Raw genomic sequence first — 26874 nt, forward strand, 5'->3', positions numbered from 1 at the left:
TATATTTGAACAACATTGTCAAATGTCTTTTCTTGGATCTAAATAATACGAAACCTCGCTCTATGATTTGAAGTTAAAATCCTCATATATGGTAAAATAGTGACTTTTTCACATTTTTCATGTAGTGTGATTTTACGTAAATATATTCATTTTTACCAATATTTCGATGCTATTTCATGTAGTATCACGATATGTGATTTGGCCTTCAAATCTCAGAATGTCGCATAATATTGCATTTTAAGCAAGTTTTCTTTCATTTTGTTTCGTACGAAAAATCACCGAATTTAGCAATATTTTGACGTTTATCATCTCCTTTTCCTTTATGTGATTTAAACAAATTATCATCGAATTAGGCAATATTTTGCCGGTTTTCCACGTTTTTGTGAATTTTCAGTCTATGGGTATTAATTCAATAAATATACGATAAAAATGATGCAAACACATAATTGATTAGAAATTAAACTTAAATACTTCATTTTCAATCAACCATTTGTTTCTCGTTAAAATACCGAGTAGGATATTGAAGAAGGGAGAAGTTCGGCTTTTATTGCATATATCGACGTTTCAGCCGGAATAGAGCGGTTTTCGTGTACATCTTCCATCGGTAATATAAACGGAAAATCAGGAACATTTTAGTTAATTCTAATGAAAACACATTGGTTTTTATCATTTGTATTGGAAACAACATTGTCATATGTCTTTTCTTGGATCTAAATAATACGAAACTTCGCTCTATGATTTGAAGTTAAAATCCTCATATATGGTAAAATAGTGACTTTTTTCACGTTTTTCATGTAGTGTGATTTTACGTAAATATATTCGTTTTTACCAATATTTCGATACTATTTCATGTAGTATCACGATACGTGATTTGGCCTTCAAATCTCAGAATTTCGCGTAATATTGCATTTTAAGCAAGTTTTCTTGCATTTTGTTTCGTACGAAAAATCCTCGAATTTAGCAATATTTTGACGTTTATCATCTCCTTTTCCTTTATGGGAATAAACAAAATATCATCGAATTAGGCAATATTTTGCCGTTTTTCCAAGTTTTGTGAATTTTCAGTCTATGGGTATTAATTCAATAAATATACGATACAAATGATGCAAACACATAATTGATTAGAAAATAACCTTAAATACTTCATTTTCAATCAACCATTTGTTTCTCGTTAAAATACTGAGTAGGATATTGAAGAGGGGAGAAATTCGGTTTTTATTGCATATATCGACGTTTCAGCCGGATTAGAGCGGTTTTACCTGTACATCTTCCATCTGTAATATAAACGCAAAATCAGGAACATTTTAGTTAATTCTAATGAAAACACATTGTTTTTTATCATTTGTATTGGAAACAACATTGTCATATGTCTTTTCTTGGATCTAAATAATACGAAACCTCGCTCTATGATTTGAAGTTAAAATCCTCAAATATGGTAAAATAGTGACTTTTTCACATTAATCATGTAGTTTGATATTACGCAAATATATTAATTTTTACCAATATTTCGATTCTATTTCATGTAGTATCACGATATGTGATTTGGCCTTCAAATCTCAGAATGTCGCATAATATTGCATTTTAAGCAAGTTTTCTTGCATTTTGTTTCGTACGAAAAATCACCGAATTTAGCAATATTTCGACGTTTATCATCTCTTTTTCCTCTATGTGATTTAAACAAAATATCATCGAATTAGGCAATATTTTGCCGTTTTTCCCACGTTTCTTTGAATTTCTAGTTTATGGGTATTAATTCATTATATATACGATAAAAATGATGCAAACACATAATTGATTAGATAATAACCTTAAATACTTCATTTTCAATCAACTATTTGTTTCTCGTTAAAATACTGAGTAAGATATTGAAAAGGGGAGAAGTTCTGTTTTTATTGCATATATCGACGTTTCAGCCGGAATAGAGCGGTTTTCGTGTACATCTTCCATCGGTAATTTAAACGGAAAATCAGGAACATTTTAGTTAATTCTAATGAAAACACATTGGTTTTTATCATTTGTATATTTGAACAACATTGTCATATGTCTTTTCTTGGATCTAAATAATACGAAACCTCGCTCCATGATTTGAAGTTAAAATCCTCATATATGGTAAAATAGTGACTTTTTTCATGTAGTGTTATTTTACGTAAATATATTCGTTTTTACGAATATTTCGATACTATTTCATGTAGTATCACGATATGTGATTTGCCCTTCAAATCCCAGAATTTCGCGTAATATTGCATTTTAAGCAAGCTTTCTTGCATTTTGTTTCGTACGAAAAATCACCGAATTTAGCAATATTTTGACGTTTATCATCTCCTTTTCCTTTATGTGATTTAAACAAAATATCATCGAATTAGGCAATATTTTGCCGTTTTTCCACGTTTTTGTGAATTTTCAGTCTATGGGTATTAATTCAATAAATATACGATAAAAATGATGCAAACACATAATTGATTAGAAATTAAACTTAAATACTTCATTTTCAATCAACCATTTGTTTCTCGTTAAAATACCGAGTAGGATATTGAAGAGAGGAGAAGTTCGGCTTTTATTGCATATATCGACGTTTCAGCCGGAATAGAGCGGTTTTCGTGTACATCTTCCATCGGTAATATAAACGGAAAATCAGGAACATTTTAGTTAATTCTAATGAAAACACATTGGTTTTTATCATTTGTATTGGAAACAACATTGTCATATGTCTTTTCTTGGATCTAAATAATACGAAACCTCGCTCTATGATTTGAAGTTAAAATCCTCATATATGGTAAAATAGTGACTTTTTTCACGTTTTTCATGTAGTGTGATTTTACGTAAATATATTCGTTTTTACCAATATTTCGATACTATTTCATGTAGTATCACGATATGTGATTTGGCCTTCAAATCTCAGAATGTCGCATAATATTGCATTTTAAGCAAGTTTTCTTGCATTTTGTTTCGTACGAAAAATCCTCGAATTTAGCAATATTTTGACGTTTATCATCTCCTTTTCCTTTATGGGAATAAACATAATATCATCGAATTAGGCAATATTTTGCCGTTTTTCCAAGTTTTGTGATTTTTCAGTCTATGGGTATTAATTCAATAAATATACGATACAAATGATGCACACATAATTGATTAGAAAATAACCTTAAATACTTCATTTTCAATCAACCATTTGTTTCTCGTTAAAATACTGAGTAGGATATTGAAGAGGGGAGAAATTCGGTTTTTATTGCATATATCGACGTTTCAGCCGGATTAGAGCGGTTTTACCTGTACATCTTCCATCTGTAATATAAACGGAAAATCAGGAACATTTTAGTTAATTCTAATGAAAACACATTGTTTTTTATCATTTGTATTGGAAACAACATTGTCATATGTCTTTTCTTGGATCTAAATAATACGAAACCTCGCTCTATGATTTGAAGTTAAAATCCTCAAATATGGTAAAATAGTGACTTTTTCACGTTAATCATGTAGTTTGATATTACGCAAATATATTAATTTGTACCAATATTTCGATACTATTTCATTTAGTATCACGATATGTGATTTGGCCTTCAAATCTCAGAATGTCGCATAATATTGCATTTTAAGCAAGTTTTCTTGCATTTTGTTTCGAACGAAAAATCACCGAATTTAGCAATATTTCGACGTTTATCATCTCTTTTTCCTCTATGTGATTTAAACAAAATATCATCGAATTAGGCAATATTTTGCCGTTTTTCCACGTTTCTTTGAATTTCTAGTTTATGGGTATTAATTCATTATAAATACGATAAAAATGATGCAAACACATAATTGATTAGATAATAACCTTAAATACTTCATTTTCAATCAACTATTTGTTTCTCGTTAAAATACTGAGTAAGATATTGAAAAGGGGAGAAGTTCTGTTTTTATTGCATATATCGACGTTTCAGCCAGAATAGAGCGGTTTTCGTGTACATCTTCCATCGGTAATTTAAACGGAAAATCAGGAACATTTTAGTTAATTCTAATGAAAACACATTGGTTTTTATCATTTGTATATTTGAACAACATTGTCAAATGTCTTTTCTTGGATCTAAATAATACGAAACCTCGCTCTATGATTTGAAGTTAAAATCCTCATATATGGTAAAATAGTGACTTTTTCACATTTTTCATGTAGTGTGATTTTACGTAAATATATTCATTTTTACCAATATTTCGATGCTATTTCATGTAGTATCACGATATGTGATTTGGCCTTCAAATCTCAGAATGTCGCATAATATTGCATTTTAAGCAAGTTTTCTTTCATTTTGTTTCGTACGAAAAATCACCGAATTTAGCAATATTTTGACGTTTATCATCTCCTTTTCCTTTATGTGATTTAAACAAATTATCATCGAATTAGGCAATATTTTGCCGGTTTTCCACGTTTTTGTGAATTTTCAGTCTATGGGTATTAATTCAATAAATATACGATAAAAATGATGCAAACACATAATTGATTAGAAATTAAACTTAAATACTTCATTTTCAATCAACCATTTGTTTCTCGTTAAAATACCGAGTAGGATATTGAAGAAGGGAGAAGTTCGGCTTTTATTGCATATATCGACGTTTCAGCCGGAATAGAGCGGTTTTCGTGTACATCTTCCATCGGTAATATAAACGGAAAATCAGGAACATTTTAGTTAATTCTAATGAAAACACATTGGTTTTTATCATTTGTATTGGAAACAACATTGTCATATGTCTTTTCTTGGATCTAAATAATACGAAACTTCGCTCTATGATTTGAAGTTAAAATCCTCATATATGGTAAAATAGTGACTTTTTTCACGTTTTTCATGTAGTGTGATTTTACGTAAATATATTCGTTTTTACCAATATTTCGATACTATTTCATGTAGTATCACGATACGTGATTTGGCCTTCAAATCTCAGAATTTCGCGTAATATTGCATTTTAAGCAAGTTTTCTTGCATTTTGTTTCGTACGAAAAATCCTCGAATTTAGCAATATTTTGACGTTTATCATCTCCTTTTCCTTTATGGGAATAAACAAAATATCATCGAATTAGGCAATATTTTGCCGTTTTTCCAAGTTTTGTGAATTTTCAGTCTATGGGTATTAATTCAATAAATATACGATACAAATGATGCAAACACATAATTGATTAGAAAATAACCTTAAATACTTCATTTTCAATCAACCATTTGTTTCTCGTTAAAATACTGAGTAGGATATTGAAGAGGGGAGAAATTCGGTTTTTATTGCATATATCGACGTTTCAGCCGGATTAGAGCGGTTTTACCTGTACATTTTCCATCTGTAATATAAACGGAAAATCAGGAACATTTTAGTTAATTCTAATGAAAACACATTGTTTTTTATCATTTGTATTGGAAACAACATTGTCATATGTCTTTTCTTGGATCTAAATAATACGAAACCTCGCTCTATGATTTGAAGTTAAAATCCTCAAATATGGTAAAATAGTGACTTTTTCACGTTAATCATGTAGTTTGATATTACGCAAATATATTAATTTTTACCAATATTTCGATTCTATTTCATGTAGTATCACGATATGTGATTTGGCCTTCAAATCTCAGAATGTCGCATAATATTGCATTTTAAGCAAGTTTTCTTGCATTTTGTTTCGTACGAAAAATCACCGAATTTAGCAATATTTCGACGTTTATCATCTCTTTTTCCTCTATGTGATTTAAACAAAATATCATCGAATTAGGCAATATTTTGCCGTTTTTCCACGTTTCTTTGAATTTCTAGTTTATGGGTATTAATTCATTATATATACGATAAAAATGATGCAAACACATAATTGATTAGATAATAACCTTAAATACTTCATTTTCAATCAACTATTTGTTTCTCGTTAAAATACTGAGTAAGATATTGAAAAGGGGAGAAGTTCTGTTTTTATTGCATATATCGACGTTTCAGCCGGAATAGAGCGGTTTTCGTGTACATCTTCCATCGGTAATTTAAACGGAAAATCAGGAACATTTTAGTTAATTCTAATGAAAACACATTGGTTTTTATCATTTGTATATTTGAACAACATTGTCATATGTCTTTTCTTGGATCTAAATAATACGAAACCTCGCTCCATGATTTGAAGTTAAAATCCTCATATATGGTAAAATAGTGACTTTTTTCATGTAGTGTTATTTTACGTAAATATATTCGTTTTTACGAATATTTCGATACTATTTCATGTAGTATCACGATATGTGATTTGCCCTTCAAATCCCAGAATTTCGCGTAATATTGCATTTTAAGCAAGCTTTCTTGCATTTTGTTTCGTACGAAAAATCACCGAATTTAGCAATATTTTGACGTTTATCATCTCCTTTTCCTTTATGTGATTTAAACAAAATATCATCGAATTAGGCAATATTTTGCCGTTTTTCCACGTTTTTGTGAATTTTCAGTCTATGGGTATTAATTCAATAAATATACGATAAAAATGATGCAAACACATAATTGATTAGAAATTAAACTTAAATACTTCATTTTCAATCAACCATTTGTTTCTCGTTAAAATACCGAGTAGGATATTGAAGAAGGGAGAAGTTCGGCTTTTATTGCATATATCGACGTTTCAGCCGGAATAGAGCGGTTTTCGTGTACATCTTCCATCGGTAATATAAACGGAAAATCAGGAACATTTTAGTTAATTCTAATGAAAACACATTGGTTTTTATCATTTGTATTGGAAACAACATTGTCATATGTCTTTTCTTGGATCTAAATAATACGAAACCTCGCTCTATGATTTGAAGTTAAAATCCTCATATATGGTAAAATAGTGACTTTTTTCACGTTTTTCATGTAGTGTGATTTTACGTAAATATATTCGTTTTTACCAATATTTCGATACTATTTCATGCAGTATCACGATACGTGATTTGGCCTTCAAATCTCAGAATTTCGCGTAATATTGCATTTTAAGCAAGTTTTCTTGCATTTTGTTTCGTACGAAAAATCCTCGAATTTAGCAATATTTTGACGTTTATCATCTCCTTTTCCTTTATGGGAATAAACATAATATCATCGAATTAGGCAATATTTTGCCGTTTTTCCAAGTTTTGTGAATTTTCAGTCTATGGGTATTAATTCAATAAATATACGATACAAATGATGCACACATAATTGATTAGAAAATAACCTTAAATACTTCATTTTCAATCAACCATTTGTTTCTCGTTAAAATACTGAGTAGGATATTGAAGAGGGGAGAAATTCGGTTTTTATTGCATATATCGACGTTTCAGCCGGATTAGAGCGGTTTTACCTGTACATCTTCCATCTGTAATATAAACGGAAAATCAGGAACATTTTAGTTAATTCTAATGAAAACACATTGTTTTTTATCATTTGTATTGGAAACAACATTGTCATATGTCTTTTCTTGGATCTAAATAATACGAAACCTCGCTCTATGATTTGAAGTTAAAATCCTCAAATATGGTAAAATAGTGACTTTTTCACGTTAATCATGTAGTTTGATATTACGCAAATATATTAATTTTTACCAATATTTCGATACTATTTCATGTAGTATCACGATATGTGATTTGGCCTTCAAATCTCAGAATGTCGCATAATATTGCATTTTAAGCAAGTTTTCTTGCATTTTGTTTCGTACGAAAAATCACCGAATTTAGCAATATTTCGACGTTTATCATCTCTTTTTCCTCTATGTGATTTAAACAAAATATCATCGAATTAGGCAATATTTTGCCGTTTTTCCACGTTTCTTTGAATTTCTAGTTTATGGGTATTAATTCATTATAAATACGATAAAAATGATGCAAACACATAATTGATTAGATAATAACCTTAAATACTTCATTTTCAATCAACTATTTGTTTCTCGTTAAAATACTGAGTAAGATATTGAAAAGGGGAGAAGTTCTGTTTTTATTGCATATATCGACGTTTCAGCCAGAATAGAGCGGTTTTCGTGTACATCTTCCATCGGTAATTTAAACGGAAAATCAGGAACATTTTAGTTAATTCTAATGAAAACACATTGGTTTTTATCATTTGTATATTTGAACAACATTGTCATATGTCTTTTCTTGGATCTAAATAATACGAAACCTCGCTCCATGATTTGAAGTTAAAATCCTCATATATGGTAAAATAGTGACTTTTTTCATGTAGTGTTATTTTACGTAAATATATTCGTTTTTACGAATATTTCAATACTATTTCATGTAGTATCACGATATGTGATTTGCCCTTCAAATCTCAGAATTTCGCATAATATAGCATTTTAAGCAAGTTTTCTTGCATTTTGTTTCGTACGAAAAATCACCGAATTTAGCAATATTTTGACTTTTATCATCTCCTTTTCCTTTATGTGATTTAAACAAAATATCATCGAATTAGGCAATATTTTGCCGTTTTTCCACGTTTTTGTGAATTTTCAGTCTATGGGTATTAATTCAATAAATATACGATAAAAATGATGCAAACACATAATTGATTAGAAATTAACCTTAAATACTTCATTTTCAATCAACTATTTGTTTCTCGTTAAAATACTGAGTAAGATATTGAAAAGGGGAGAAGTTCTGTTTTTATTGCATATATCGACGTTTCAGCCAGAATAGAGCGGTTTTCGTGTACATCTTCCATCGGTAATTTAAACGGAAAATCAGAAACATTTTAGTTAATTCTAATGATAACACATTGGTTTTTATCATTTGTATATTTGAACAACATTGTCATATGTCTTTTCTTGGATCTAAATAATACGAAACCTCGCTCCATGATTTGAAGTTAAAATCCTCATATATGGTAAAATAGTGACTTTTTTCATGTAGTGTTATTTTACGTAAATATATTCGTTTTTACGAATATTTCGATACTATTTCATGTAGAATCACGATATGTGATTTGCCCTTCAAATCTCAGAATTTCGCGTAATATAGCATTTTAAGCAAGTTTTCTTGCATTTTGTTTCGTACGAAAAATCACCGAATTTAGCAATATTTTGACGTTTATCATCTCCTTTTCCTTTATGTGATTTAAACAAAATATCATCGAATTAGGCAATATTTTGCCTTTTTTCCACGTTTTTGTGAATTTTCAGTCTATGGGTATTAATTCAATAAATATACGATAAAAATGATGCAAACACATAATTGATTAGAAATTAACCTTAAATACTTCATTTTCAATCAACCATTTGTTTCTCGTTAAAATACCGAATAGGATATTGAAGAAGGGAGAAGTTCGGCTTTTATTGCATATATCGACGTTTCAGCCGGAATAGAGCGGTTTTCGTGTACATCTTCCATCGGTAATATAAACGGAAAATCAGGAACATTTTAGTTAATTCTAATGAAAACACATTGGTTTTTATCATTTGTATTGGAAACAACATTGTCATATGTCTTTTCTTGGATCTAAATAATACGAAACCTCGTTCTATGATTTGAAGTTAAAATCCTCATATATGGTAAAATAGTGACTTTTTTCACGTTTTTCATGTAGTGTGATTTTACGTAAATATATTCATTTTTACCAATATTTCGATACTATTTCATGTAATATCACGATATGTGATTTGGCCTTCAAATCTTAGAATGTCACATAATATTGCATTTTAAGCAAGTTTTCTTGCATTTTGTTTCGTACGAAAAATCATCGAATTTAGCAATATTTTGACGTTTATCATCCCCTTTTCCTCTATGTGATTTAAAAAAATATCATCGAATTAGGCAACATTTTGCTGTTTTTCCACGTTTTTTTTCAATTTTCAGTTTATGGGTATTAATTCGTTATATATACGATAAAAATGATGCAAACACATAATTGATTAGATAATAACCTTAAATACTTCATTTTCAATCAACTATTTGTTTCTCGATAAAATACTGAGTAAGTTATTGAAAAGGGGGGAAGTTCTGTTTTTATTGCATATATCGACGTTTCAGCCGGAATAGAGCGGTTTTCGTGTACATCTTCCATCGGTAATATAAACGGAAAATCAGGAACATTTTAGTTAATTCTAATGAAAACACATTGGTTTTTATCATTTGTATTGGAAACAACATTGTCATATGTCTTTTCTTGGATCTAAATAATACGAAACCTCGCTCTATGATTTGAAGTTAAAATCCTCATATATGGTAAAATAGTGACTTTTTTCACGTTTTTCATGTAGTGTGATTTTACGTAAATATATTCGTTTTTACCAATATTTCGATACTATTTCATGTAGTATCACGATACGTGAATTGGCCTTCAAATCTCAGAATTTCGCGTAATATTGCATTTTAAGCAAGTTTTCTTGCATTTTGTTTCGTACGAAAAATCCTCGAATTTAGCAATATTTTGACGTTTATCATCTCCTTTTCCTTTATAGGAATAAACAAAATATCATCGAATTAGGCAATATTTTGCCGTTTTTCCAAGTTTTGTGAATTTTCAGTCTATGGGTATTAATTCAATAAATATACGATACAAATGATGCAAACACATAATTGATTAGAAAATAACCTTAAATACTTCATTTTCAATCAACCATTTGTTTCTCGTTAAAATACTGAGTAGGATATTGAAGAGGGGAGAAATTCGGTTTTTATTGCATATATCGACGTTTCAGCCGGATTAGAGCGGTTTTACCTGTACATCTTCCATCTGTAATATAAACGGAAAATCAGGAACATTTTAGTTAATTCTAATGAAAACACATTGTTTTTTATCATTTGTATTGGAAACAACATTTTCATATGTCTTTTCTTGGATCTAAATAATACGAAACCTCGCTTTATGATTTGAAGTTAAAATCCTCAAATATGGTAAAATAGTGACTTTTTCACGTTAATCATGTAGTTTGATATTACGCAAATATATTAATTTTTACCAATATTTCGATACTATTTCATGTAGTATCACGATATGTGATTTGGCCTTCAAATCTCCAACCCGTTCTCACACAAGACAGCACATATATGACTTAATGCTTAAAGTCAACATGTTGAATATGAATTAGTAAATATGTGATATATTCCCAGTTACTTTTTTTTCCAAGGCCCAAACTCTTCCTCACGTACCAACTTGCGTCTCACAGTACCCGTCCGTCAACCTAGATAGCAGAATAGTCGTGATTGGTTCAATTATAAGGAAAATTGTACCTTTCAGGTCCCACATGGGTTGTGAAATTTACCTACTATTGTCCATGCTCTTAGAATATTAAAGATCAGCTACTTCCTATTGAAGGTTCGTAGTTTTGTTTTGAGAAATATTAGTTGTTCTTAGTAAATTATAATAAGCACTAAAAATTATTACATAGAATAACAGTCCTTCACCAATCAATATTATATACCATAGTTGGTGCTTTACAAATCTTTAAAGGATGTTTTGTAGGAACGCTAACAGAAAACGATGGTTCATTGGAATGTTTATGGGGTAAACTACTCTAAACAGGATGGTATTGTGTCTACTATACCAACTACAGGATCGGTATATTGTCCACTACTACCTGTTAGGTGAGTAAGGGGTGCAATACCACCCACAGGATGGGTATGAGGGTCACATCCACACAGAGGATGAGTATGGGGATCACATCCACCCACAGGAAGGGTATGGGGTCCAATACCACCCACAGGATGAGTATGGCGTCCACTACAACCCACAGGATGGGTATGGGGCTCCAACCACCCATAGAATGGGTATGGGGCTCCAACCACCCATAAAATGGGTATGGGGTCCAATAACACCCACTGGATGTGTATATGGCGTCCATTGCCGCGCGTCGAGCTCGAAAACCGCAGCATTCATCTCAGAACCATGCCTATTTCACGCAGATTCCTTAATAAACGTAAAAGTTTTATATGTCACAAGAAAGATAGAAATATAAGCTTCATTCTAAATACCTTACCATGGGCATATTTAAATTTAAACCGAAGATACGTGTACTTTTATAATAGCCGAGCTCCGACCCCGGACAGATCGATCGACCGAGCAACTCTCTCTCAGAACAATGTTTATTTCACGTGAATTCGTTAGTAAACATATATGTTTTATATGTCTCAAGAAAGACAGACATATAAGCTTCACTTTAAACACTTTGCTATAGACATATTTAAATTTCTAATGAAGATTATTGTATTTTAAAAATTACGGAGCTCCCACCCCGTATAGACTGAACGACAGAGCAACTCTCTCTCAGATCAATGTTTATTTCACGTAAATTCGTTAATAAACACAAATGTTTTATAGGTCTTAAGCAAGATAGAAATAAGAGCTTCATTTTAAATACATTACAATAGACATATTTATAGCTCAAGTGAAGATACATATGTTTTTATAGTAGCGCTCAGTAGCTTGTCGGGCATGGAGTGCAGACGCCTACGCACTTGCCGATATATTGTATAATTAACAAAGATACGCTAATAAAGCCTAAAATCTTATATGCCTTCAGAAAGACCGATATATGAACATTATTATAATTGCACCAAATGAAATATATCATATTCGAGAACAAAGATATATCAATTTTAAATTAAGTTTCGACTCTCTCTCGGGTGAGAGAGATGGGGCGACTCTCGCCCCATCTATTGGAGATTCTGTGCACTAAATACCCAAAGCTACTCAAACCCTCCTAGCATTATTTAAGTAATGAAGTAATATGGTATATTTACTCACTATAATGTGGGTGCTGAATGCAGAACATGAGAAAACATATATTTACTCCAAACTAATATAATTTCATTATGAAATAAGTAGCATCAAAGGAAGTCGATGGTCCAAGCAGCAATGTTGTGGAGCGACTTATCCAAGATATATCGTTGTTTGGAAAGTGTTTGTTGGCATATCCAGTTGTCGTACTTCTCTGCTCAAATTATCTCAAATTTAAATTATAATGTTAACAAGTAGAATACGTATTTTTAATAAAATCTAACATAACTAGCCAGAAAACATTTAACATTAATTAAAAAATATATGTTTGGAAGTTAAATCGACTTCATAGGACAATGGTTTTGTTATATATACTCGTTATTCGATGACATGCGTTCGCTACTTAAACTACCATGTACTGTACTTATGTAAAATCTCCCATGTCTCTTCGCTCATCTCACCGAACCCTACAGGCTCTGTGATATATTGTTTAATTAATTGAGATTCACAAATAAAGCTAATAATTATATATATGTTATCAAAAAGGCAGAGCTTAGTTTAGTTCATTTATTATGCACTCCATACCCATCCTATGGACGATAGTGGAGTGTTACAGAGGCACATAATGGGCTCAGGGAATGAGCCCCACAATTCATATAGCCAAGCAAGTTATAATCTTGATAAGCTAGTTACAAAAGTCAATACACATTGTCACATCAACAATGGGCTCGAGACCGACCACAAGTACAGTTTATAATTTAAGCAACTGACATATATGGAGGGCTAGTGACACAATTGATATGTTTATCCTACACATAACCCCCTCTCCCCCATCCAATGGGCAGCGGTGGATAGGTTACAATCAAGTTTTTTTTTTTTGCGTTTTATTCAGAGATTAGGTCTTATTAGGTGAGGAAAGATATTCATATTTTAAAGAAGGCTTCTTGGCTGATGCTCTCCATTGATGGAAAATATACAACCTTTTGAAAATCAATATTAGTTTGATCTAGATATTGTAATTAACGAAAGTATTTATGTCATCAGAAAGGTAGAAATATAGGATACATTTAAAATCCTTTGTCATAAATATAACTGAAGTGAAAACGAAGATATATGCGTTTTGATAGTTACTTGATGGCTTGCTCTGAGAGTGTGAAGCCCTGCACACCAGCCAATAAATTGTATAATTAGTTTCCATATATTTTAATTAATCTTAAAAATCTATATGTCAGAAGAAAGGAAGATGTAGTCGTTAATGTGACAACATTTAAAAATATATATCTCTTAAGTTAAATAAATAATACCACCTTATCGCCGGTGTCCGGACACATGAAAATTACCTAGGTATCAGTGTCCAGCCAGGCGGGGATCACAGGCTGCACAATACTGATAAATTATATAATGCACTACTTGTGGTCGATCTCGAACCCATTTATGATTTGACGACTTATAGTGAATTTTGTAACTAGCTCATTAAGATTGTATCTTGCTTAGCTAAATGAATTGTGGGGTTCGGTCCATTCATTTTCTTTCTTTATTATGCACCCCATAATACCCATCCTGTGGGCGGTGGTGTAAAGGATTACAGAGGCACATAATCGGTTCAGGAACTGAACCCTCTAGTTCGTTTAGCTAAGCAAATAACAATCTTTTGACGCTAGTTACAAAATTATTAATGTACACATACTTATGCATACATGTACATATACATACGTATACATATATAAATACACATACATATTTAATCACCCACACAAATACACACATCAGTAATTTTTTGTGTCACAAGTGATTCAACAAGAGGCTCACAACAGTCACTATACAAGGCACTTTACATTTATGGTGAGTCACACAGTTACTAGTCTTGCTGCACACCCACCCAACTGGGCGGCAGCTTTACAGTCATGTGCTCCACACCCACCCAACTGGGCGGCAGCTTTACAGTCATGTGCTGCACACCCACCCAACTTGGCGGCAGCTTTACAGTCATGTGCTGCACACCCACCCAACTGGGCGGCAGCTTTACAGTCATGTGCTGCACACCCACCCAACTGGGCGGCAGCTTTACAGTCATGTGCTCCACACCCACCCAACTGGGCGGGAGCTTTACAGTTACCTGGTGTTATTCTTCACCTATATCTTTTTCTGGTTAATCCCTATTTACATTATGCAGTTCAGGTTTCGTCGCCATACTATAGTTTTTAGTTTAGTTAATTTATCACATAATGGGTTCAGGGACTGAACACACAATTTATTTATCTAAGCAAGTTACAATCTTGAGGAGCTAGCCACAAAATTCATAACACATCGTCACATCAACAACATGTGTTCGAGATCGACCACAAGTACAGTTTCTAAATTAAGCAAATGCTATATGTGGAGAGCTAGTGTCACAATTGATATGTTTGTCCTGCACATTTCCACAGTAGTTTGCTTGGGTTTGCTTGGGTACATAGACAAGAGACTGAACTTCAGCACCCACATACAACACACAAGGGGATGCTCTGAGAGAGAGAGAGAGAGAGAGGGAGAGTAAAAATATCCACTGAGGTCTGATTAAGTCCTTTTGGGGACCTTAATCATTAGGACGTTCAATGATTAACGCAAAGTGAAGCGTATTCAGATGGTATATTGACAACATTCAGCATATCTCATAATGACCTAGTAGTACTTGGTGCACAAATACCTTTTCCAAAGGAATCGCAAAACATAATTAAACACAACTGTACCGTACAGTGTTATATATTTATTTCAGTTTGAACAATTTTTAACATTAAAGAATAAATCCTTTAATTGGTTGAAATTGGTTTTAATATTCGAAATCTAATTTGTTGATGTTAAATAATATAAGGTTCAAAATTATTAAGATACATACTTTAAAAACTATTTCTATTTGAAATTTAAATAACATTAAAAGAGTACAGAATATAACAAATACCGACTATATAAAAGACCTGATAGTTGCAGCACTTAATTATGCTATTGTAACACATTGAAAGTAATAACATTATTTGATTCAGCAAAGCATTTGGTAAGGTTATAATAATAATTATAATAATAATAATAATAATAATAATAATAATAATGTATTAATTAAGTATTTTAAATTATAATTTACAACTTGCTAGCGCACAAGAAACAAATCCACGAATCATCATTACATTCTGTAACACCTACACATGATCCATGGTGCCAAATATTGCAACGTTCACAGCATACCATCAGCTTCAAATCATTTAGCTTTCTGCAAATGCAGTACACTTCCATCGAGCATGACCGGATGATTCGTTTTCTTCTCAGTGTCTGAGCTGCAGGGAATGAGATGAGACACTTTCCTTTAAAGTTCTCTTGAAGATGTTGTCTCATTCTGCATATCATACGAGGTTCACCGGATCTACACCACTTGCAAGTGATGCAGCAAACGCCACAGCATATACCCCACTCATACTTGAGTCCTTGTGTCTGCTGACATTCATTATATTGCATATCAGCTTATCATCCTGGCAATTAGCAAGAGCATACAAGATAACTTCAGTAGATTTGGATGGTAATTTATGCCTGGTGTCGTATATGTTAATTTGTCCAGTTACTCCAATGTTGGAAACGGTGGCCCAGTGACAACCATCAACTTGGATAATTTGAATAAATTCACCAATTGTAACTGGCCAGGAGAGGTCCCGCTACCACGCTGGGTCATGAAGGCCTTCTAGGCTTGGCACAGTTTGTTTGATGAGGTCACATGCAGATTTTATATGAAGGTCAGAGAACTGTACATTTGTTCCAATGTTCATTATCTCGTCATTTGTTAAATAATTTAACATTATCGAATGTGAAGCACTGTTATCACTCTCCTTATTGTTGCATTGGTGTGAGGAGTGGCAGTGATTGGTTCAGTTTATTTTTTTTCTTAAATAGGGACATAAATTTGTACTGCAGATACCAGTACAGTTGCACCGTTTCTTTATATATTTTATACTTGGGTTAGCAAGGCGAGACGCTTCTCTTAACGTGATACTGTTGGTATCAAATAGAAATAGTTTTTAAAGTATGTATCTTAATAAATTTGAACCTTATATTATCAACATCAACATATTATATTATTTAACATCAACAAATTAGATTTCGAATGTTAAAACCAATTTCAACCAATTAAAGGATTTATCCTTTTTAACGGATTTAATTAAAGGATTTGACACAAAAATCAGTATGAAAATTACCTCGGCTGAGGATATTGAAAAACTTCAAGGTGATATTAATAAAGTTTTCGACTGGGCATCAGAAAATAACATGATGTTTAACAGTGATAAATTCCAGGTACTCAGGTACGGTAAAAATGAGGACCTTAAACATAATACAGAGTACAAAACACAATCAAATGTACCCATAGTATTAAAACAGCATGTAATGGATTTGGGAATAATAATGTCTGACGACCTAACGTTTAGGAGCATAACCAAGCAAATATTGCGACAGCCAGAAAAATGATAGGATAGATTACGAGAACTTTCAAATCCAGGGATCCCATCACAATGGTTGTACTCTTCAAGTCACTTGTGTTGTCCCGTCTTGTGTACTGCTCAGTACTCACTTCCCCCTTCAGAGCAGAAGAGATTGCTGAAATAGAGGGAATACAGAGAACATATACGGCACGCATAGACGCAATAAAGCACCTAAATTATTGGGATCGTCTCAAAGCCCTCCAAATGTACTCACTAGAAAGAAGACGAGAGAGATATCAAATAATATACACCTGGAAGATACTGGAGGGCCAAGTACCAAATCTACACAGTAAAATAACAACGTACTGGAGTGAACGATATGGAAGAAAATGTAGAATAGAACCAGTGAAGAGCAGAGGTGCCATAGGCACAATCAGAGAACACTGTATAAACATCAGAGGTCCGCGGTTGTTCAACGTCCTCCCAGCAAGCATAAGAAATATTGCCGGAACAACCGGGGACATTTTCAAGAGGAAACTAGATTTATTCCTCCAAGGAGTGCCGGACCAACCGGGCTGTGGTGGGTATGTGGGCCTGCGGGCCGCTCCAAGCAACAGCCTAGTGGACCAAACTCTCACAAGTCAAGCCTGGCCTCGGGCCGGGCTTGGGGAGTAGAAGAACTCCCAGAACCCCATCAACCAGGTATCCTTTAATGTTAAAAATTGTTCAAATTGAAATAAATATATAACACTGTACAGTACAGTTGTGTTTGCCTGCCACAGCCTGCCACAGCCTTGAGAGCACGGAGCCTCTCTCTACATTGGCGACCCAGTCTGGCTAAACATTGCGGTACAGTAGAACCTCAAGACCAAGGTATTTGTATCTGGTAACTAGTCGAGCAGAGAGCCATCATCCAACTGCATTTTGCGATCGGCCCCACCCCGTCTGGGTGGGTGTCGGTTCAGGATCTTTGTTTTCTCTACTGAGATGACTAAGCATAGTTCCTGACATGTGGACAATACAGAGTTCAGAACATTTTGGGTGTTGGTATACCCATTGGTGTGGATCAGTATATCATCCACATAGCTAATGATGTGTTCGCTGGACCTTCTAGTTACAAAGTTTAAAAGTGCACTGATTAACACATTGAACAGAGTAGGACTGAGGACACCTCCCTGTGGGATGCCAAGTTCAAAAAATCTCGTTACACTCCTATGCCCATGGAACAGTACTGATGACTTCCTGTTGGATAGATAGCCTCTTATCCACCGTAGAAGCCATCCTCCAACATTTATTTTAGCAAGTTCTCTCAGAATGACGTGTGGGTTAGCAATGTCAAAGGCTGACTTAAGATCTAGGAAAGTGGTGTATGACCTATCAGTATGCAGGGTGAGGAATGTGGTAATACAGTGATGTACACTCTTTCCATGCATAAAGCCATATATCTGGGGAGACAACATATTAATAATTTTGTAAAGGAGACGGTTGAGAACCATCCTCTCAAGACACTTATAGAGACAACTAGTGAGGTAGATTGGGCGAAAAGCACTAGGCTGGTGAGGTTTAGGAATGGGAATAATAACACTGTTGGTCCATGACTTAGGAAGCTCCCCAGTTACATAGCTCATATTATACAATTGAAGAAAGGTATTCCCTGGAACTAGCAGAAGCATATGCAGTATGCCGTCAGTAACTCCATCCTCCCCGGGTGATGTAGCTTTGCCTTTATGTAGAGCAGAATCTAGTTTGTATTCAGTAAAAAGCATGTCACAGTCATCCTCTTGATGACGCATGAAGTCAAGGAGCCTTGCCCTATCAGTATATCTATTATTTAATTCATTCTTTGAGGGTAGAGGAAGACTGTCAAAGCTGGAAGTCGTGGCCCAAGCATCAACAAGCTCATTTGCTCTGTGCAGAGGATTAGGGTACGAGATCTCTGCAGCATTTTTCCCTTTGATCTTGTTGATATCCTTCCATGCCCGACTTAGTGGCGTGTGAGAATTGAGACCACGGACAAAAGTTTCCCAGTCTGTCTGCCTCAGCTCCACCATACGTTCCCTGGCCTTAGCCAGAGCCGCTTGAAAGAGCCGAAGCATTTCAGCAGTGCGGGTCCTTCTACAAGCTTGTCCAATTATTCTGGCAGTGCGTTTTAGTGTCTGCAATTTAGAATCATTATAATAAACATAAGTGCTATGACCAGTGTAATTTGGGTTACGTGGCCTGGACGATGGATCAAGTGATTCTATAAACTGGTTGATAGTACCTGTGAGCTCATTGTTAAAATCTTCAACTGATGACGGCTCAGATGACTGCACCATTCTGACACATGAGCAACAAGATTGTCTCGTTGATCGATGGGTACAGCCAGCCTCTTCCGCTTGAACACTCCACCAGGGAGGATAGAGCTGCCAATGCTTACAGTGGCTAATATGGCCAGATGATCAGACGCCATAACTGGCACTATTTACGAGGCGCACACGGTGTGGGAGACGTTGAAACCGAGACATAGATCAAGAATACCTCCGTAGATATGCGTCGGTTCAAGGTCACCCACAATCTGTGCATCATCGTGACTACCTAATAGTGACACCAGTTGGTTGCCGTTACGATTACTGAACTGCGAATTACCAATTTTCCTATGTCTAGCGTTATAATCACCTCTAATGATGGTAGGCTCAGTCTGAATACAGATAGGAAGGTCAGCATAATTAAAGTTACAAGGAGTCGATTATTTAGTACATAGTTGTTTTTCTCTTAAACTGGATGATAGAGAGGGAGTCTTTAACGTGATTGGGAATACATACATACATACATACATACATACATACATACATACATACATACATACATACATACATACATACATACATACATACATACATACATACATGCATGCATACATACATACATACATACATACATACATACATACATACATACATACATACATACATACATACATACATACATACATACATACATACATACTTACATACATACATACATACATACATACATACATACATACATACATACATACATACATACATACATACATACATGCGTATATAAATACATGCGTATATACATGCGTATATAAATACATACATACATACATACATACATACATACATACATACATACATACATACATACATACATACATACATACATACATACATACATACATGCATGCGTACATACATACATCCATCCATCTATCCATACATACATACATACATGCATACATACATACATACATACATACATACATACATACATACATACATACATACATACATACATACATACATACATACATGCATGCGTACATACATACATCCATCCATCTATCCATTCATACATGCATACATACATACATACATTCATACATACATACATACATACATACATACATACATACATACATACATACATACATACATGCATGCATGCATGCATACATACATACATACATACATACATACATACATACATACATACATACATACATACATACATACATACATACATGCATACATACATACATACATCCATCCATCTATCCATACATACATACATACATACATACATACATACATACATACATACATACATACATACATACATACATACATGCGTACATACATACATACATACATACATACATGCATACATACATACATACATACATACATACATACATACATACATACATACATACATACATACATACATACATACATACATACATACATACATACATACATACATACATAAATACATACACACATACATACATACATACATACATACATACATACATACATACATACATACATACATACATACATACATACATACATACATACATACATGCGTACATACATACATACATGCGTACATACATACATACATACATACATACATACATACATACATACATACATACATACATACATACATACATACATACATACATACATACATACATACATGCGTACATACATACATCCATACATACATGCATGCGTACATACATACATCCATCCATCCATCCATACATACATACATACATACATACATACATACATACATACATACATACATACATACATACATACATACATACATACATACATACATACATACATACATACATACATACATACATACATACACGTCCAGTCAGCATATAGCTATTTCGGGACAAAATCCAATACAGTTTATATTGGTGAGACGCCACTGTGATGAGGAGTTTAAATATCACAGGAACTGTAGGTTAATGTGTGACATAGGTGAGGTTAGATGAGGCATCTACAAGCATCAGCTGGAGGCTGATGGAGTGTTGTGGAGGCTGGTGGTACTATGTCCAGATGTTGGAGGGTGGATTTGACTCTCCCACCCTCCCTCCAACACCCCCCCCCCCCCACACATTGACCGTAGTACGTCTAAGGTTACTTTCCACTCTCGCTTACCAAGGGTATAACCCCCGCCCCTCCCAACACACACACATGCATCAGATCCTTAACTTACAATATTTATGATTTACCAATTTATGTTACTACACTGACTGTCAATTTCACAATATTGTATAAACTTTGATGAATCGCTCGTCTATGGGTCATCCAATAATGTTAGCAGACTTCTAGATGTTACAACTGCTAGGTTTAGGCTCAGCTACAAGTACCTCTGGAAGTTTGTAACATCTGATGTAGATTTGACTAAATGTAAACTCTGTCAGCAGAACTATTCGCATACTTTGCGTCATTATATAATGGAATGTGAAAAATCGCGGAATTTAAAGATAACAACATCAATAGTGTCCATGAAATGTGTAAGTACTTCATTCATAATGATGCGCTGCCCGAAATCTTAGCGAAGTATCCAAAATTTGCTTACTGTAGGTAATGCATACACATGACTGTAAAGCTGCCGCCCAGTTGGGTGGGTGTGGAGCACATGACTGTAAAGCTGCCACCCAGTTGGGTGGGTGTGGAGCACATGACTGTAAAGCTGCCGCCCAGTTGGGTGGGTGTGGAGCACATGACTGTAAAGCAGCCGCCCAGTTGGGTGGGTGTGGAGCACATGACTGTAAAGCTGCCGCCCAGTTGGGTGGGTGTGGAGCACATGACTGTAAAGCTGCCGCCCAGTTGGGTGGGTGTGGAGCACATGACTGTAAAGCTGCCGCCCAGTTGGGTGGGTGTGGAGCACATGACTGTAAAGCTGCCGCCCAGTTGGGTGGGTGTGGAGCACATGACTGTAAAGCTGCCGCCCAGTTGGGTGGGTGTGCAGCAAGACTAGTAACTGTGTGACTCACCATAAATGTAAAGTGCCTTGTATAGTGACTGTTGTGAGCCTCTTGTTGAATCACTTGTGACACAAAAGATTACTGATGTGTGTATTTGTGGTGGTGATTAAATATGTATGTGTATTTATATATGTATACGTATGAATATGTACATGTATGCATAAGTATGTGTACATTAATAATTTTGTAACTAGCGTCAAAAGATTGTTATTTGCTTAGCTAAACGAACTAGAGGGTTCAGTTCCTGAACCGATTATGTGCCTCTGTAATCCTTTACACCACCGCCCACGGGATGTGTATTATGGGGTGCATAATAAAGAAAGAAAATGAATGGACCGAACCCCACAATTCATTTAGCTAAGCAAGTTACAATCTTAATGAGCTAGTTACAAAATTCACTATAAGTCGTCACATCATAAATGGGTTCGAGATCGACCACAAGTAGTGCATTACATAAATTTATCAGTATTGTGCAGCCTGTGATCCCCGCCTGGCTGGATACTGATACCTAGGTAATTTTCATGTGTCCGGACACCGGCAATAAGGTGGTATTATTTATTTAACTTAAGATATATATATTTTTAAATGTTGTCACATTAACGGCTACATCTTCCTTTCTTCTGACATATAGATTTTTAAGATTAATTAAAATATATGGAAACTAATTATACAATTTATTGGCTGGTGTGCAGGGCTTCACACTCTCAGAGCAAGCCATCAAGTAACTATCAAAACGCATATATCTTCGTTTTCACTTCAGTTATATTTATGACAAAGGATTTTAAATGTAGCCTATATTTCTACCTTTCAGATGACATAAATACTTTCGTTAATTACAATATCTAGATCAAACTAACATTGATTTTCAAAAGGTTGTATATTTTCCATCAATGGAGAGCATCAGCCAAGAAGCCGTCTTTAAAATATGAATATCTTTCCTCACCCAATAAGATCTAATCTCTGAATAAAACGCAAAAAACGACTTGATTGTAACCTATCCACCGCTGCCCATTGGATGGGGGAGAGGGGGTTTTGTGTAGGATAAACATATCAATTGTGACACTAGCCCTCCATATATGTCAGTTGCTTAAATTATAAACTGTACTTGTGGTCGGTCTCGAGCCCATTGTTGATGTGACAATGTGTATTGACTTTTGTAACTAGCTTATCAAGATTATAACTTGCTTGGCTATATGAATTGTGGGGCTCATTCCCTGAGCCCATTATGTGCCTCTGTAACACTCCACTATCGTCCATAGGATGGGTATGGAGTGCATAATAAATGAACTAAACTAAGCTCTGCCTTTTTGATAACATATACAATTATAAGCTTTATTTGTGAATCTCAATTAATTAAACAATATATCACAGAGCCTGTAGGGTTCGGTGAGATGAGCGAAGAGACATGGGAGATTTTACATAAGTACAGTACATGGTAGTTTAAGTAGCGAACGCATGTCAACGAATAACGAGTATATATAACAAAACCATTGTCCTATGAAGTCGATTTAACTTCCAAACATATATTTTTTAATTAATGTTAAATGTTTTCTGGCTAGTTATGTTAGATTTTATTAAAAATACGTATTCTACTTGTTAACATTATAATTTAAATTTGAGATAATTTGAGCAGAGAAGTGCGACAACTGGATATGCCAACAAACACTTTCCAAACAACGATATATCTTGGATAAGTCGCTCCACAACATTGCTGCTTGGACCATCGACTTCTTTGATGCTACTTATTTCATAATGAAATTATATTAGTTTGGAGTAAATATATGTTTTCTCATGTTCTGCATTCAGCACCCACATTATAGTGAGTAAATATACCATATTACTTCATTACTTAAATAATGCTAGGAGAGTTTGAGTAGCTTTGGGTATTTAGTGCACAGAATCTCCAATAGATGGGGCGAGAGTCGCCCCATCTCTCTCACCCGAGAGAGAGTCGAAACTTAATTTAAAATTGATATATCTTTGTTCTCGAATATGATATATTTCATTTGGTGCAATTATAATAATGTTCATATATCGGTCTTTCTGGAGGCATATAAGATTTTAGGCTTTATTAGCGTATCTTTGTTAATTATACAATATATCGGCAAGTGCGTAGGCGTCTGCACTCCATGCCCGACAAGCTACTGAGCGCTACTATAAAAACATATGTATCTTCACTTGAGCTATAAATATGTCTATTGTAATGTATTTAAAATGAAGCTCTTATTTCTATCTTGCTTAAGACTTATAAAACATTTGTGTTTATTAACGAATTTACGTGAAATAAACATTGATCTGAGAGAGAGTTGCTCTGTCGTTCAGTCTATACGGGGTGGGAGCTCCGTAATTTTTAAAATACAATAATCTTCATTAGAAATTTAAATATGTCTATAGTAAAGTGTTTAAAGTGAAGCTTATATGTCTGTCTTTCTTGAGACATATAAAACATATATGTTTACTAACGAATTCACGTGAAATAAACATTGTTCTGAGAGAGAGTTGCTCGGTCGATCGATCTGGCCGGGGTCGGAGCTCGGCTATTATAAAAGTACACGAATCTTCGGTTTAAATTTAAATATGCCCATGGTAAGGTATTTAGAATGAAGCTTATATTTCTATCTTTCTTGTGACATATAAAACTTTTACGTTTATTAAGGAATCTGCGTGAAAGAGGCATGGTTCTGAGATGAATGCTGCGGTTTTCGAGCTCGACGCGCGGCAATGGACGCCATATACACATCCAGTGGGTGTTATTGGACCCCATACCCATTTTATGGGTGGTTGGAGCCCCATACCCATTCTATGGGTGGTTGGAGCCCCATACCCATCCTGTGGGTTGTAGTGGACGCCATACTCATCCTGTGGGTGGTATTGGACCCCATACCCTTCCTGTGGGTGGATGTGATCCCCTTACTCATCCTCTGTGTGGATGTGACCCTCATACCCATCCTGTGGGTGGTATTGCACCCCTTACTCACCTAACAGGTAGTAGTGGACAATATACCGATCCTGTAGTTGGTATAGTAGACACAATACCATCCTGTTTAGAGTAGTTTACCCCATAGACATTCCAATGAACCATCGTTTTCTGTTAGCGTTCCTACAAAACATCCTTTAAAGATTTGTAAAGCACCAACTATGGTATATAATATTGATTGGTGAAGGACTGTTATTCTATGTAATAATTTTTAGTGCTTATTATAATTTACTAAGAACAACTAATATTTCTCAAAACAAAACTACGAACCTTCAATAGGAAGTAGCTGATCTATAATATTCTAAGAGCATGGGCAATAGTAGGTAAATTTCACAACCCATGTGGGACCTGAAAAGTACAATTTTCCTTATAATTGAACCAATCACGACTATTCTGCTATCTAGGTTGACGGACGGGTACTGTGAGACGCAAGTTGGTACGCGAGGATGAGTTTGGGCCTTGGAAAAAAAAGTAACTGGGAATATATCACATATTTACTAACTCATATTCAACATATTGACTTTAAGCATTAAGTCATATATGTGCTGTCTTGTGTGAGAACGGGTTGCAAATCTCAGAATGTCGCATAATATTGCATTTTAAGCAAGTTTTCTTGCATTTTGTTTCGTACGAAAAATCACCGAATTTAGCAATATTTCGACGTTTATCATCTCTTTTTCCTCTATGTGATTTAACAAAATATCATCGAATTAGGCAATATTTTGCCGTTTTTCCACGTTTCTTTGAATTTCTAGTTTATGGGTATTAATTCATTATATATACGATAAAAATGATGCAAACACATAATTGATTAGATAATAACCTTAAATACTTCATTTTCAATCAACTATTTGTTTCTCGTTAAAATACTGAGTAAGATATTGAAAAGGGGAGAAGTTCTGTTTTTATTGCATATATCGACGTTTCAGCCGGAATAGAGCGGTTTTAGTGTACATCTTCCATCGGTAATTTAAACGGAAAATCAGGAACATTTTAGTTAATTCTAATGAAAACACATTGGTTTTTATCATTTGTATATTTGAACAACATTGTCATATGTCTTTTCTTGGATCTAAATAATACGAAACCTCGCTCCATGATTTGAAGTTAAAATCCTCATATATGGTAAAATAGTGACTTTTTTCATGTAGTGTTATTTTACGTAAATATATTCGTTTTTACGAATATTTCGATACTATTTCATGTAGTATCACGATATGTGATTTGCCCTTCATATATCAGAATTTCGCGTAATATAGCATTTTAAGCAAGTTTTCTTGCATTTTGTTTCGTACGAAAAATCACCGAATTTAGCAATATTTTGACGTTTATCATCTCCTTTTCCTTTATGTGATTTAAACAAAATATCATCGAATTAGGCAATATTTTGCCGTTTTTCCACGTTTTTGTGAATTTTCAGTCTATGGGTATTAATTCAATAAATATACGATAAAAATGATGCAAACACATAATTGATTAGAAATTAAACTTAAATACTTCATTTTCAATCA

The sequence above is a fragment of the Procambarus clarkii genome, chromosome 28, assembly GCF_040958095.1.
Source record: "Procambarus clarkii isolate CNS0578487 chromosome 28, FALCON_Pclarkii_2.0, whole genome shotgun sequence".
Taxonomy (NCBI): domain Eukaryota; kingdom Metazoa; phylum Arthropoda; class Malacostraca; order Decapoda; family Cambaridae; genus Procambarus; species Procambarus clarkii.